The sequence below is a fragment of the Carcharhinus amblyrhynchos genome, chromosome 1 (assembly GCF_965287045.1).
Source record: "Carcharhinus amblyrhynchos chromosome 1, sCarAmb.v2.hapA, whole genome shotgun sequence".
In the NCBI taxonomy this organism is placed as follows: Eukaryota; Metazoa; Chordata; class Chondrichthyes; order Carcharhiniformes; family Carcharhinidae; genus Carcharhinus; species Carcharhinus amblyrhynchos.
Window position 1 is genome coordinate 160,194,028 of NC_137324.1, and position 14,157 is coordinate 160,208,184.

The window sequence follows — 14,157 nt, forward strand, 5'->3', positions numbered from 1 at the left end:
GAAAGAAAAAACATACAAGGGAAAAAGTAGTTAAGTTTGAAATGCTCAACTGCATAACATGATGGCACAGTGGTTAGCACTACTGCCTCACATCATCAGGGACCTGGGTTCAATTTCTGCCATGGGTCACTGTCTGTGTGGAGTCTGTACATTCTCCACATGTCTGCATGAGTTTCCTCCAGGTGCTCCAGTTTCCTCCCACCGTCTGAAAGATGTGCTGGTTAGGTGCATTGGCCATGCTAAATTCTCCCTCCGTGTACCTGAACATGTGCCAGAATGTGGTGACTAGGGGGTTTTCACAGTAATTTCATTTCACATTAATGTAAGCTTACTTGTGACACTAATAAATAAACTTTAACAGGTTCATTCAAAAAACTTGAAAGGGAAGTAAACTGTTATTTGAACAGGCACAGTGGAGAGAGTTATGGGGAGAAAGCAGGAGAATGAAATGAAGGAAGTGTACCATTTGGAGAGCTAGTATAGACATGGTGGGTTGAATGGCCTCCTTCCTCACTGTAAAAAATCTGTGATTCTGTGATTCTGTGAAACATGTGTTCTGAGGAGGTGTTGCCAAATATTTCCTGTTTTTCTTTTATTCTGTGTATGAACAAGATCTCTGCTAAATCTTTAAGAAATTAGTACTCTGGAAGGAGACAAGCCCTGAGAATATTTCTAGCGCAAATATACATACACTGCACAAATACTTCAAATTAATCTAATATTGTCACCTTTCTAAACTAGTCAAAAAAGATCTATTGTTCAAGAGTGTAACATAAAAACTGTATTCTTTTATTCTCAAATTACAGGAAATTTATCTCATAAACTAAAATATTCATCGAAAGATCATAACATTCCCTAAAGCTGATGTTCCATCAAGATGAACATTTACAATACTGATAAATAGATTAAATGTGGGTAAATTAACTACTCAAGATGAATATGATGAATAAAATCTTGCAATTAGCCATCTCTCAAACATGCCACTAATACACAGTATCATTTGAGCTCAAGGATTTCCACTGACTCTGACCCTAACTTACATACAGCTTATTTTCTGATTCAATGGTAAGCTGTAATCTTCTTTCATGGTTGGAACCAAGTTTGGGCTTATAGTTTAAGTGTCAGCATGCACTCAACTCCAAATAAAATGCAGCAATAATAGGGAGCACTGCCCCATGTGTACACTCAACTGGTGCTTTCTTAAAGTAACATATGGGACCTATTTAGTGCTTTTAACCTAGTAAGTTCCCATGGTACACTTCATGGAGAGGAACACATGCCAAGAAGCATTAGGAGAGATAGGATCCCTACAACGCAGATAGTCAAATGTATGGCTGAAGAAGTAGGTGAGAGGTGAGAAACAATAGAGTGGATGAGAGAAAATAGAATGATTGAATCATCATAAAGTGCAGAAGGAGGCCATTCGGCCCATCAAGTCTGCACCAACCACAATCCCACCCAGGCTCTATACTCATAGTCCCATGCATTTACTCGAGATAGTCCCCCTGACACTATGGGGCTATTTAGTATGGCCAATCAGCCTAACCCGCACAGCTTTGGAGTGTAGGAGGAAACTGGAGCACTTGGAGGAAATCCACACAGACACGGGGAGAATGTGCAAACTTCACACAGACAGTGACTCAAGCCAGGAATCGAACCTGGATCCCTGGCACTGCAAGGCAGCAATGCTAACTACTGTGCCACTGTGAGTCCAGAGCAATCATTATTTCAGATATTTACATGGAGAAGATCAGCAAAGATCAACACAAATAATTCAAAGAAACATACGTACTTCCTGTCTCTGTGGCCAATGACTCCTTTTGAATGGATTTTGGAAGGATTGGAAGGATAACAGAAAAGGTGTGTGGGGAATCAGGATAGAGCCACATAAACAATGCACTATGCTACACACTGCTGCCACTGTGCATCAGTGGCGGAGGGAATGAATGTTTAAGGTGGTGGATGGACTTTCTTAGACAGAGGCCCACCAATTGCACTCGGGCATGCACCACCACACATCTCCCACACACTACCACCAGCCAGAACTGCCAAAGGCAAGAAAAGAAATCCAGTCTACTGTTGGATATTTACTTTGCCTGCACCAGCATAGGATAAGCACAGGATATCTTAGCTAACTAACAAAAAACAAAGAAAAACATGGCTGCAATAATTCTAATGAGGGGCTTTCCTCAACCAAAGTGAAGATTTAAGGCCATACTATCTCTACGTCTACCCATCCAACCACTGCACTGCTGTGGTGTTACTCATCTTTCCTGTAACTACAGAGGAAGGGACTGCAAAAGAATATACTTCATCTATGCAATTATAAGGATTACAGCTCAAAAAATAAACACTATTAAGTGTGTATCTCATGACCTTTAAGATGTACGACCCACTCAGTGCACTCCCCAACAAGAAAACAGGAAGAAGAGAACTCGTGGTCACAAAACAGAGGCCCTTTCCTGCTCCCATCACCTCAGCACACTGGAGAAAGAGCCATCTACAAGGGTATAAAAGATAGTGATCCCAAAGTTACAGGATAACAGACAAGAGAGAAAAAGAAACGTGTGTCTTTGTGCTCACCACATCCTTATCAGGGTAAAAGATAACATCACTTTAATAGGAACAAAATCACAAGAGGACACGTTCACCATTAACAATGAACTGCAGGATTATAAGCCATCCACGGAGTTAGGGAAGGCAGAAGCCATGACCAAATCATCAAAGAACATCCAAAATTCATCCAGAATTTCACCATTTTGCCTTCATCCCAGAGCCCAGAAGAGCAGGCGCCCAGGCCCCAACAGGTGGGAAACGGCTATCGAGTTTGGCTTTCGATGATCCAACCCCTCTCAATGATCATTGAGGGCAAGACAACACAAGATCAATGGTCAGGTTAGCCAGCTGACCCCCAGCCTCAAAAACCAGATGAAATGTCATTCATCAGACTCAAGGCCCCCTCGCAGCCCTCAAATCCAGATGGTGGAAGCATGGCAGCCGGTTCTCACAATTGGCCGGGAATCTCACCACAGCTCTTCCTCCTCCTGGGGCAGTGGGGGGATGGGGGTTGGGACTAGCTCACAGACAATCCTCATCTGGCCATGTCGCCTTGTCTTAAGTCGAATGTTTGGCAAACCATGCAGCAAGATGTCCAAGGATTGAAGATAAGCCTTCACTGAGGAAATCTTCTTGCCTGAACATCTTAGCCTACGGAGAATGAATGATGCCATCTCACAGCTCATTGTGGTGAGCAGTCACAATCTGTGCCAGGGAGATGAACACATCCTTTTTACCCGTAAAAATGGCCTTCAAATTAGCACCCACTGCACCCCCTTGGCGCCAATTGTACCCCCTGAGCATAGGCCTCCTCACCGATGATGCCACCACTGTGAACCAAGCTCCATCTAAGTTAGCTCTGACCGCATCTTTGCATGGTAGCTCAGAAGAACTGTCACTCTCTAAGCAAGTGTTTTTTTTAGGCTTAAGGGTGACCATCAGGATATGTTGTTGAGAACAATAGGTTTTTTAAGTAATAACCAGTTGCCTTTTCAGATTGCCACAGAAGGATTGATGGGGTTTTGCCAATACTAGATTATTGCATAATCATTGGGTGGAAGTTTCTAGCAACGATTAATAAGTTGAATTATAAAGACCAGAAATTCCATCAAGGAGGAACTCTTTCAGTGTTACGGAGGTGGAAAATGTTGGGAATTTTTTTGATCACTGATAACTGGTCATTAAAGTGAAGTTGAGTGATATGGCATCTTATCATGGCTTAGCAATTTGTTTAAAAGTATTTCACATTTTGACTAGAAAGCCATGGCAGGTTGAAAGACTTACCACTTAAAATTCTGAACAATCTTCTCGGCTTTTGTGAATGACAGGCGGTGAATGTAACCTTCAACAGAAGCCTAAAAATTGGGATGTACTGAAGATACTTTCAATTGGGTCAGGAAAGTGTTGATGTCTGAGAGGTTTAAGTCCATATAAAGGTCGTGAGCTGTCCTGTTATTCTTTTTGTCAGGGAAGAGAAGACATGATTAATTTTAATTGTGTTCCACAAAGTTATTAAAATTGACGGTCCAAAGCCTGCCAGTTTCAATTCATCGACTGGAGAATGACTGCCTTGTTAAGTCAAGTAGTCTCTTCACATTTTTAGTTCGATGAGAGTGTATATGCGCTCTGGCAAGTGCTACAGCTTCCCAGATGGACAGAGTAGAAAGTTAATATGCAATTTGTGAATTCGTTCTGAAGCAGACCGCTTTAGTTCCAAATGCACATTGGCACTGCTGCCATCTCTTTATTTGTCAAGTTAAATGAAATAATTTGGCTCCTCCTCAAGGCAAGTGTTTTTGGTTCCTGAAAATAATTGAGAGAAGAACCAGAAACCTGTCACATGTGATGTGGAAGATTTTGACTTATCTCTGATCAGTGGTGGGAACTTGTGATTGTTTGAGAGAGATTGAATCTCCACTTGCCTTTTGGGAGACACCAGAGGGAAGGGAAGCAGATATTCTAGAATTGCACTTGGACATTGTGGTAAAATCTATGAAGCACTTGAGTATGTTATTTAAGCAAGTTTTTTTTTAGATGAAAACAGCAGTTCACCAACAAAGCTGAAGCCAGAAAACAAGTAAAAAGCGTAAAACTTTTAAGAGGAGAGAGTTTGAGCTCAATTTATGAAGCTTAATGTTGGTGATAGACTGGAAAGTTGTACATGCCGATAGTTCTGTATGTTTCCACTGAATAACTAGGCCGTTAAAATGAGGAAGATCCAATCATCGATCTGTACTAAATGAGTCAAACTTTGTTGTAGAATAAAAGGACAGCAATTTTCTTTTGTAGTCCAGATTAGGGAGGGTAAATTAAAACAGGATTCCCTTTCCTTGACACTATTGAATTAGTGACTGACAAATAGTCAAGGTGTGCATATTAAAGGCAAGCCTGAATGTGAGCAATTAGAAGACAATTGGGCCAATGCGGCCATGGATTGAAGTCCTTAGTAGATCAGAAAGATTATTGGTGAAGAAAGAAAATAGTCCATTTGGAATCAATACCAACTCCTCAGTTGGTTTTTAAATAGTGGCTGGTTCGCTCTTGCTAGAATAAGATGAAGTTAGAAACATCTCAGAGCAGAGTCATCTTCAGGTATTTGATTTGATTTCATTCATTATTATCACATGTATTAGTACACAATGAAAAATATTGTTTCTTGTTCACTATACAGACAAAGCATACTGTTCATAGAGAATGAACAAGAGAGCGCAGAATGTAGTGTTACAGGCATAGTAAGGGTGTAGAGAAAGATCAACTTAATGCAAGGTAAGCTTATTCAAAAGTCTGACAGCAGCAGAGAAGAAGCTGTTCTTGAGTTGATTGGTACATGACCTCAGACTTCTGTATGTTTTTCCTGACAGAAAAATGTGGGAGAGAGAATATCCAGGGTGCGTGGGGCCCTTAATTATGCTGGCTGCTTTTCTGAGGTAGTGGGAGATTTATACAGTATCATTGGGTGGGAGGCTGATTTGATTGATGGACTGGACTTTGTTCACAAGCTTTTGTAGTTTCTTGTAGCCTTGGGTAGAGCAGGATCCATACCAAGCTATGATACAACCAGAAAGAATGCTTCCTATGGTGCATCTGTAAATGCTGGTGAGAGTCGTAATGGACATTCCAAATTTCCTTAGTCTTCTGAGAAAGTAGAGGCATTGCTAGGCTTTCTTAATGATAGTGTCAGCATGGGGGGCCAAGACAAATTGTTGGTGGTGGTCTAGACACCTAAAAACTTGAAATGCTCGACCATTTCTTACTTTGTCTCCATTGACATGGGCAGGGTCATGTCATCCACTATGCTTCTTCAAGTCGATGACTATCTTCTTTATTTTGTCGACATTGAGGGAGAGATTATTGTCATTGCACCAGTTCACCAGATTCTCGATCTCTTTCCTGTACTCATCTCATTATTTGAGATTTGACCCCTACAGTGGTGTCGTCAGCAAACTTGAAAATCGAGTTAGAAGGGAACTTGGCCACACAGTTACAGGTATGTTAAAAACTATTATTCATCACAGGATAGGTAAGCTCAAAATGGATTTGCCCTCAACCATTTGAAACGACACCTAAATAGAAATCAGACATTTATCGGAATTAAGATCATCTGCTTCTCCTTACAGACAAAGAATAAACCATCTTTGTCCTCACCCTTTAGGTCCCTCAGATGTTTTGTGCTATTGAAGAATCTTTCCATTATAAAATAAATAACTTTCCTCCACAACAGGTCCAATTATCCTTTCCTGAAAAACTAATTCACGCTCCATGCCTTGTATTCATCGCTGTATGGCCCATAATGACCATCAAAAATAACTTGAGTTGTGAAATGCCAGGCTGATTGGACTCCTTCTGTGCTGAAAGCTTCGATTGTGGAAACAAAAAACTCATGTTCTCACACATAGGGCCCGATCTTACCATTTTCATTCTAAGTGCTGAATCTGGGCACAATTCAGATCCGACTTAGAAATCCGTTCCCAGGCACCCCACACACACTAAGCTTGAAAAAAAAATCACGGGTCTGAATTGTGCTGTGGGTGGGGCTTACCACACCTGAAATGATTGGAGCTCTGAACTGTGCATGCGCAGTGAGAGAAAAAAATCGCTCCTGGGCCGCTAAAAGCAGATAAAGCGGCTTGGGGGCAAAAAGTGGGAGTGATGGTCCCCACAGACATCACCCCACCCCCCACAACATAACTGTCCCCCTTATCCATCCACTGCCCCCCCCCACCCCACTACCCAGACTGATCATGACCCTCTGCCCCCCACCGGTCATCCGCAGACTGGCAGCAGTTCCCCCCTGCCCAACCCCCACCATCTCCCCTCCACCAGAGAATGATCGGGCCTCCCTCCTCCCCATTCCCCCCACCAATCAGAGAGCAAACTGGCTTCTCTCTACCCCACCCCCCCCATCAGACAACAATCTGGCCTCCCCCTGCCCTCTTCCCCCTCCCCACCAGATAACAACCTGACCTCCTTCTGCGCCCCCAACCCCCCCCCCCACCCCCCAGCCACCAGACAACGATCTGGCCTTCCTCCCCCCCCCCCATCCACCAGAAAACTATCTGTCCTCCCTTCCTCCCCCTCCCCATTAGAGATACTGACCCACCTCCTTCTCCCCCCCTCCTCCCCACCAAAAAATGATCAGGCCTCCCTTCTCCCGTACTCCCCTCGCCAGGGAATAATCTGGCCTGCCTTCCCCTCCCTCCTCCATCACCGATCTGAGTTAGAGAGCCACTGGAAGCTCTGAACCTACCTCTTCAGAAGCTGGAGCGCCCAAAAAAGACCTTTGCCAAGCATGTCTGTTTCGTGCAGAATCTGGATGTGCGAACGTGATGGTAAAGGGGGAAGTGTTGGTAAAGTTGGGCGGGCAGCCCATTAATTCAATTTAAATACATGCAAATGCATTTAAATCACCGTTATGCCCATTTTAGGGGAGAATCGGATTGTGGCCATTTTTGGGCCTTGATAACGTGGGCACCTGCATGGATGTGGGCACGGATTGCATTAATGGCCTCATGCCTGACTTTACCAAGTTTTCACATCCATTTTCAGGCACGACACAATGGTAAAATTGGGTCCATAGGGTCTAAAAAATGTTAACACCTCACCTCATAATCTGAAGGCTTGCATCAAAACATAAACCTCAAATAGACTAAGGCAACAAAATGTGTCAACTTATTATGAGGGCTCAAACCATGGATAGGATGAATATTCTTCATCCTCTTCTGCTGTTTTACAACTGTGCTAAATGCATACATTGCAAAATCTCAGGTAGGATTCTGATGATTGTAGAGCCCAGCATGGAAGCCAACTAGTTCAGTTGGTTCAGAATGACACCAGTTGCCTGGATTTAATTCCCCTTCAGCCTGAGGAGGTCATGGGAACGGCATCCTCATCCTGCTCCTGAGATTGGAAGGCATTAGCAAGCAATCACTGACAAAAACTGCCAAAGAAACGGCTCAGGATGAAACATTAGCAGAAAGTGAGCCAAAGGTCTGCCTTCAGACAGAACACACATGACATGATAGACGCCGAATGGAAGAATGCTTATTGTAAATAGTAAGAACAAATTATTTTATAGAGGTGGTCATATAAAGTAATATATATATTGACTCTTCTGATGACTCAAAGTGTTAGTAGGTGTGGAGACCAGAAACAACTTAATTCCAATGCTCAAGTCCATGTTAGGTAAACTGATCTCATTTAGGATGAGGTTAGCAACATTACAATTAGCTCCCCAGCCTAAGCAGGGGGAAATGAAGGGGATTTTTACTTCTGATCACTGTCCAACCTCTGCTGTAGTTATCAATGTATGGACATGATGGAACAGCCTATTGTGCCTTGACAGAGACACCAGAAGGTAAAGAGCCCATCATTAAGGAATAGTCATGGAGACATAGAGATACGCAACATGGAAGCAGGCCCTTCAGCCCAACTCACCCATGCTGACCAGGTTTCCTGAGCTTAACTCGTCCCATTTGCCTGCATTTGGCCCATATCCCTCTAAACTATCCCCATCCATTTACCTGTCCAAAAGTCTTTAAATGTTGTAATTTTACTCACCTCTACCACATCCTGTGGCAGTTTATTCCATATACGCACCACCCTCTATGTGAAAAAGTTGTCCCTCACTTCCCTTTCAAACATTTCCTCTCAACTTAAAACTATGTCTTCCCCTCCCCTGGGGAAAAAGTCTTTGCCATTCACCTTATCCATGCCCCTCATGATTTTATACGCCTCTATGAGTTCGCCCCTCATCCTCCTATGCTCCAGGAAAAAAAGACACAGTCTATCCAGCCTTTCCTTATAATTCAAAACTTTAGTCCTGGTAACAGCTTTGTAAATCTTGTTTGCATCCCTTCTAGTTTAATAACATCCTTCCTACAGCAAGATGATCAGAATTTAATGCAATATTCCAAATGTGGCCTTATTAAGGTCTTGTACGATTGTAACATAATGTCCCAACTCCTGACCGATGAAGGCAAGTATGCCAAATACCTTCTTCACCATCCAGTATATGAAATGGCTACTAAGGGGGAAGAATGAGACAAAACAATGTGAAATATGGACGTTACACTGTGATACCATCACAATTAAAATAGAAGTAGGAAATTAATGGAAAATACAACATAATATTAATGTTGCAAATAGGTTAATTTCAAGAAATTGCCTTGCGTACCTAGGGAGGGTTCACATTACTCAAATGGTGTCCCCTGCACTATTGGTTTCTTTTTTCAGGGAGCATTCCATTTGGATAAAGGGATGTACAAAGACATCCCCTCCTTATCTTGGAAGCCTCTAATCCAACATGATCCTGATATCACACAGGCCAACTGATTGATGTGACAACAGGATCCCAAATTTCGGTAATGAATATCCAGTTAGTGGAAATTGGACACTGTGGACACTGTAATACTTTGGACACTGTATTATCTATTCAAGGGAAGACAAGAATGAGCTATAACGTAGGCCTTACAGTGGTCTTAGTTAAAGGACCATGCAACTTGACCTCAGTTTACTTTGTTAAATTATTTTTATTTCAAAGAAGATTTTGGAAGAAATTGAGACTCTTTCAGAGGTATTTTGTGAGTCCCTGTGTTTTCCAGAGAGTGGAACACCATCCACGTGAGACCACCAACCACCAGGTACATGGTACATACTCTTGCAAAACGCCCAACATTGTCTACCTGATACGTTGCAGGAAAGGATGTCCCAAGGCATGGTACACTGGGGAGGCCATGCAGACGCTATGACAATGGATGAATGAACATCGCTCGACAATCACCAGGCAAGAGTGCTGTCTTCCTGTTGGGGAACACTTCAGCAGTCACGGGCATTTGGCCTCTGATCTTCGGGTAAGCGTTCTCCAAGGCAGCTTTCATGATACACAACAGCACAGAGTCGCTGAGCAGACACTGATAGCCACGTTCCATACACATGAAGATGGCCTCAACCGAGATCTTGGGTTCATGTCATACTATCTGTAACCCCCACGACTGGCCTGGACTTGCAAAATCTCACTAACTGTCCTGTCTGGATGCAATACATATCTCTTTAACCTGTGATTAACACTCTCTCCACCCACATTGTGTGTACCTTTAAGACTTGATTACCTATAAAGACTCACATTCCAATCATTATTTTGTAAATTGAGTTTGTGTTTTCATATGCCCTGTTTGCGAATAGAACTCACACTCACCTGATGAAGCTTATGGCTTGCGCCACCAAATAAACCTGTTGGACTTTAACCAGGTGTTGTGAGACTTCTTACTGTGTTTTCCAGAGAGAACAGGGTTTATGGTGGGGTTTGTGGGACAAAGAGTGGGACCAGGTGAGTAGTTAACATGTATACACCAAAGCTAGTATGGAAGCAGCAGTGACAATGCTTCTCTATCTGCAGCACACCAGGGTATTGGAGTAGAGATTGTGAAGAGGGCAAGGCCGGCACTATCTCCCCTGCAAAGTTGGAATCGGACTCCTCCATACTTCATGGCTGTGTCAGGAGGCTGTGTGTTCAGGCAGTCATTGCATGCAGCCATTGGCGTGCATGCACACTCAACACTTTCTTATATGCCACCCGATCGAGACCCTCATCTGAGTCTCCGCTCTTTTCCACAGTCAAAGTCAAGTGTTATAGAATCATAGACTCCGACAGTGCAGAACGAGATCATTCAGCCCATCAAGTATGCCCTGAGCACAACCTCACCCAGGCCCTCTCCCCATAACCCCATAGATTTATACTCGCTCGTCCCCCTGAATATTAAGGGACAATTTAGCATGGTCAATGCACCTAACCTGCACATCTTTGGACAGTGCGAGGAAACCAGATCACCCAGAGGAAACCCACGCAGACACGGGGAGAATATGCAAACTTCATACAGGCAGTGACCCAAGCCAGGAATCAAACTTGGGTCGCTGCCACCGGTCTATAATTCCCAGGATGGTCTCTACTCCCCTTCTTGAACAAGGGGACAACATCTGCTATCCTCCAGTCTTCCGGCACTATACCTGTAGCCAACGACGACATGAGGGACAACTTTTTCACATAGAGGTGGTGCGTATATGGAATAAACTGCCACAGGAGGTGAGTAAAATTACAACATTTAAAGACTTTTGGACAGGTAAATGGATGGGGATGGTTTAGAGGGATATGAGCCAAATGCAGGCAAATAGGACGAGTTAGCAGTGCTAACCATTGTGCCACTGTTGAAGATGTTTGCACGATTTTCTCAAAGTAATGTACATTCTGTAGGTCACAGGTCCCTCTTCTTGTGGTGTCATTTCCAGGGGGTGGTGGATCTGAAATGATACAAGCTTGGACTTCTTACAATGCTACAGTCTCCAGACCTTTCTCAGGCACAGATGCTACCTCCACTCTTTTGCTGTAGGACCAGACCTTATTAAAGTTGCCTTTGGAACATGACTCCTATTGAATGATCAGTATTGTTCGGTTTCTCCTTTAGCTGAATATGATTTTTCAAAGCACAAAATGCACATTCCATCTCCATTGTCCTTTCAGTTATTAAATTATTGATTATCATGTTGGCAGACATTATAACTTCCAATAATTCATCAACATGTTGATGGCTTTCAGCAGATGAGTAGTTCTCAATTTTAAGTGAAATGCATGTTTGTCAGCCTTCCAGACATAGCCAGACAGTGAGCCAGCTCCTGGATTAGTTTCATGAATACAGTGACCAAGGCATCTGACCTTTGGCAGCCATCAAAGTATATTGCCCATTTTTAAAATAAAATATGAATTGAAAGATTGAATTTTAATTGTTATGGATATGACATGTCTTTAATGAACATGACACTGCAATTCAAGTTTGCAGAGAAACAAAACTGCACTTCCATAGAAAAAAAGTTTAATTGTTTAAGTGACCATTAACTGATACATACAAATAAGCATGTAATCGGAAATCAGAACAAGGACAGATTATGCTATTACAAACCCTTAAAACTGTCAATCATTCCACTCACTAGCTATGCAAATTGGACAATTGTTGACCTCAGGACATTAAGAGTTCTTGAAACTCAATCAAGCATTCATGATAGCCACAGCTAACAAACTATTATTTTTCATCCCCAACCCCTGAAATTGAAGAAACAGAAAGCGGTGTTGCATTTCTATTTCAAGGCAAATTGTCTGTCGATCAATGAAGGGGACCAGGGCTTATCTTTCCCTCATTTGAAAACCAGAGTTGTCTGTGCACTTAAATCATTGGAGGTTTAGCAAGACTTTTTGTTTTACATTTTTGAATGCATTATGAATGAATTACTGCAATGCACATCAACACTTAAACTGTGCTGGCCAGTGTAATTGTCAACCTACCTATTCCAGAACCTATGATGAATCATCACATTAAAAACACATGTACGTAATAATGAGGACTCTTTGAAGGTATCAAAATATCTTATTTTTGTCTTTCAGAACATTCGCGATTCTTTAGCCAGCTTTTCTCAATGGCCACAAACTCTCAAAAGGGATACTTATTGTGGGGCTGCCAAAATACCCATTAGCATAATGGTACAATGGCCGGGATTCTCCCATTGCGACCTGCAACTTTTCTGGCAGGTCGGGGTGGGAGATGTGCATCGCCAGCCTTGTACCGGGATTTATGCATGCAATGTGAATGCATGCGCATCTCCCAGAGCTGGTGAACAGTCACCAGACCATGCTGGAAACCGGCAGGAAGGCAGATAAGTAATTTGAATCTTTTTAAAATGTATTTTAAATATGTTTTAAATCTAATTATCGGGTACCTTCGGGTCCCGATTGAAACTTCCACCTTGCCAGGAGGGTGGGGAACTCATGTAAACCCCTGACAGGGTTTATATGAGCTCCCCATGTTCGGGAAACCAGCGGGAGACCCCGTCGGAATGAAGAGGAATCAATCGGGGTCCCCCAGAGAGCCAGGCAGCGGAGTGGGAATGGGGGCACTGGGCATGGGCACCCCGGCAGTGCCAAGGGGCAAAGTGCCCATGCCCAGGGGGCACTTTGGCACTACCCACTGGGCATTGGGCAATGCCAAGAGTGCAGGGCCTATTATGGGTGGGTCCTAGGGACAATTTGTGGGGATAGGGTGGCCCTGCTGTCACTCTGCAGACAGGGTCAGTCTGGGATGGAGAGAGGGCAACGATTTGTGCAGGCTGGGGGGGTGTGGCTTGCTGGGGGGGGGGCCTGCCTCCGGGATGGGCTGACCCCAGTGGGGATCAGTGGGGGGGGAGTGTCTGCCAAGATGAGAAGGGTGGGGGGGTATCACCACTCTGGGGGGATTGGGCTGTACAACGGGGTGCTTTGGGACAGGGAGGGTCAGGACAGTTCTGGGAATTGTTTTACAGGCCCTCGATCGGACTGTAGGGGGAGGGGGTGCGGAGGGGCAGAACTGTAGGGGTCCGGGGCTGGCCAGTGATCAAGCTGGCCAGCAAATGGGGAGTGGCATTTGGGCCCACTGCGCATGTTCAGAGTTCCAGAACTGTCAGGGTCCAGGGCAAATTATCCCCACACTTCTGGATTTTTAATGATATTCGCTATTGTGATCTCTGCTGTGTATAACGCATGGAGATTTGAGTGAGAAGTTTAATTGACAAAACAGTTGAGATCTAGAATAGCTCTCCCGCCAATTCAGTGCTTTTGGGGGAATCAAGGCCAATATGTGGAAGTAAGTAAAATTTTCTTTAAGATTATGTTCATAATTTTATTTATTAGTATCACAAATAGGCTTACATTAACACTGCAATGAAGTCACTGTGAAAATCCCTTAGTTGGCACACACCAACGCCTGTTCGGGTACACTGAGGGAGAATTTAACATGGCCAATGCACCTAACCAGCACGTGTTTTGGACTTTAGGAAGAAACAAGTGCACTCAGAGGAAATCCACAAAGGCATAGGGAGAACATGCAGACTCCATACAGACAGTCACCCAAGTTGGGAATCGAACACGGGTCCCTGGAACTGTGATGCAGTGGTGCTAACCACTGTCCCACTGTGCTGCCTTGTCCTCACAACAGGGACCTCAACCTTGGATAAGGTGCATGAGTGTTTTGCACCCAAGGCCTTCCAAACCCTCCAGAAGGCCATACAAAATGGCATGAAATCAAG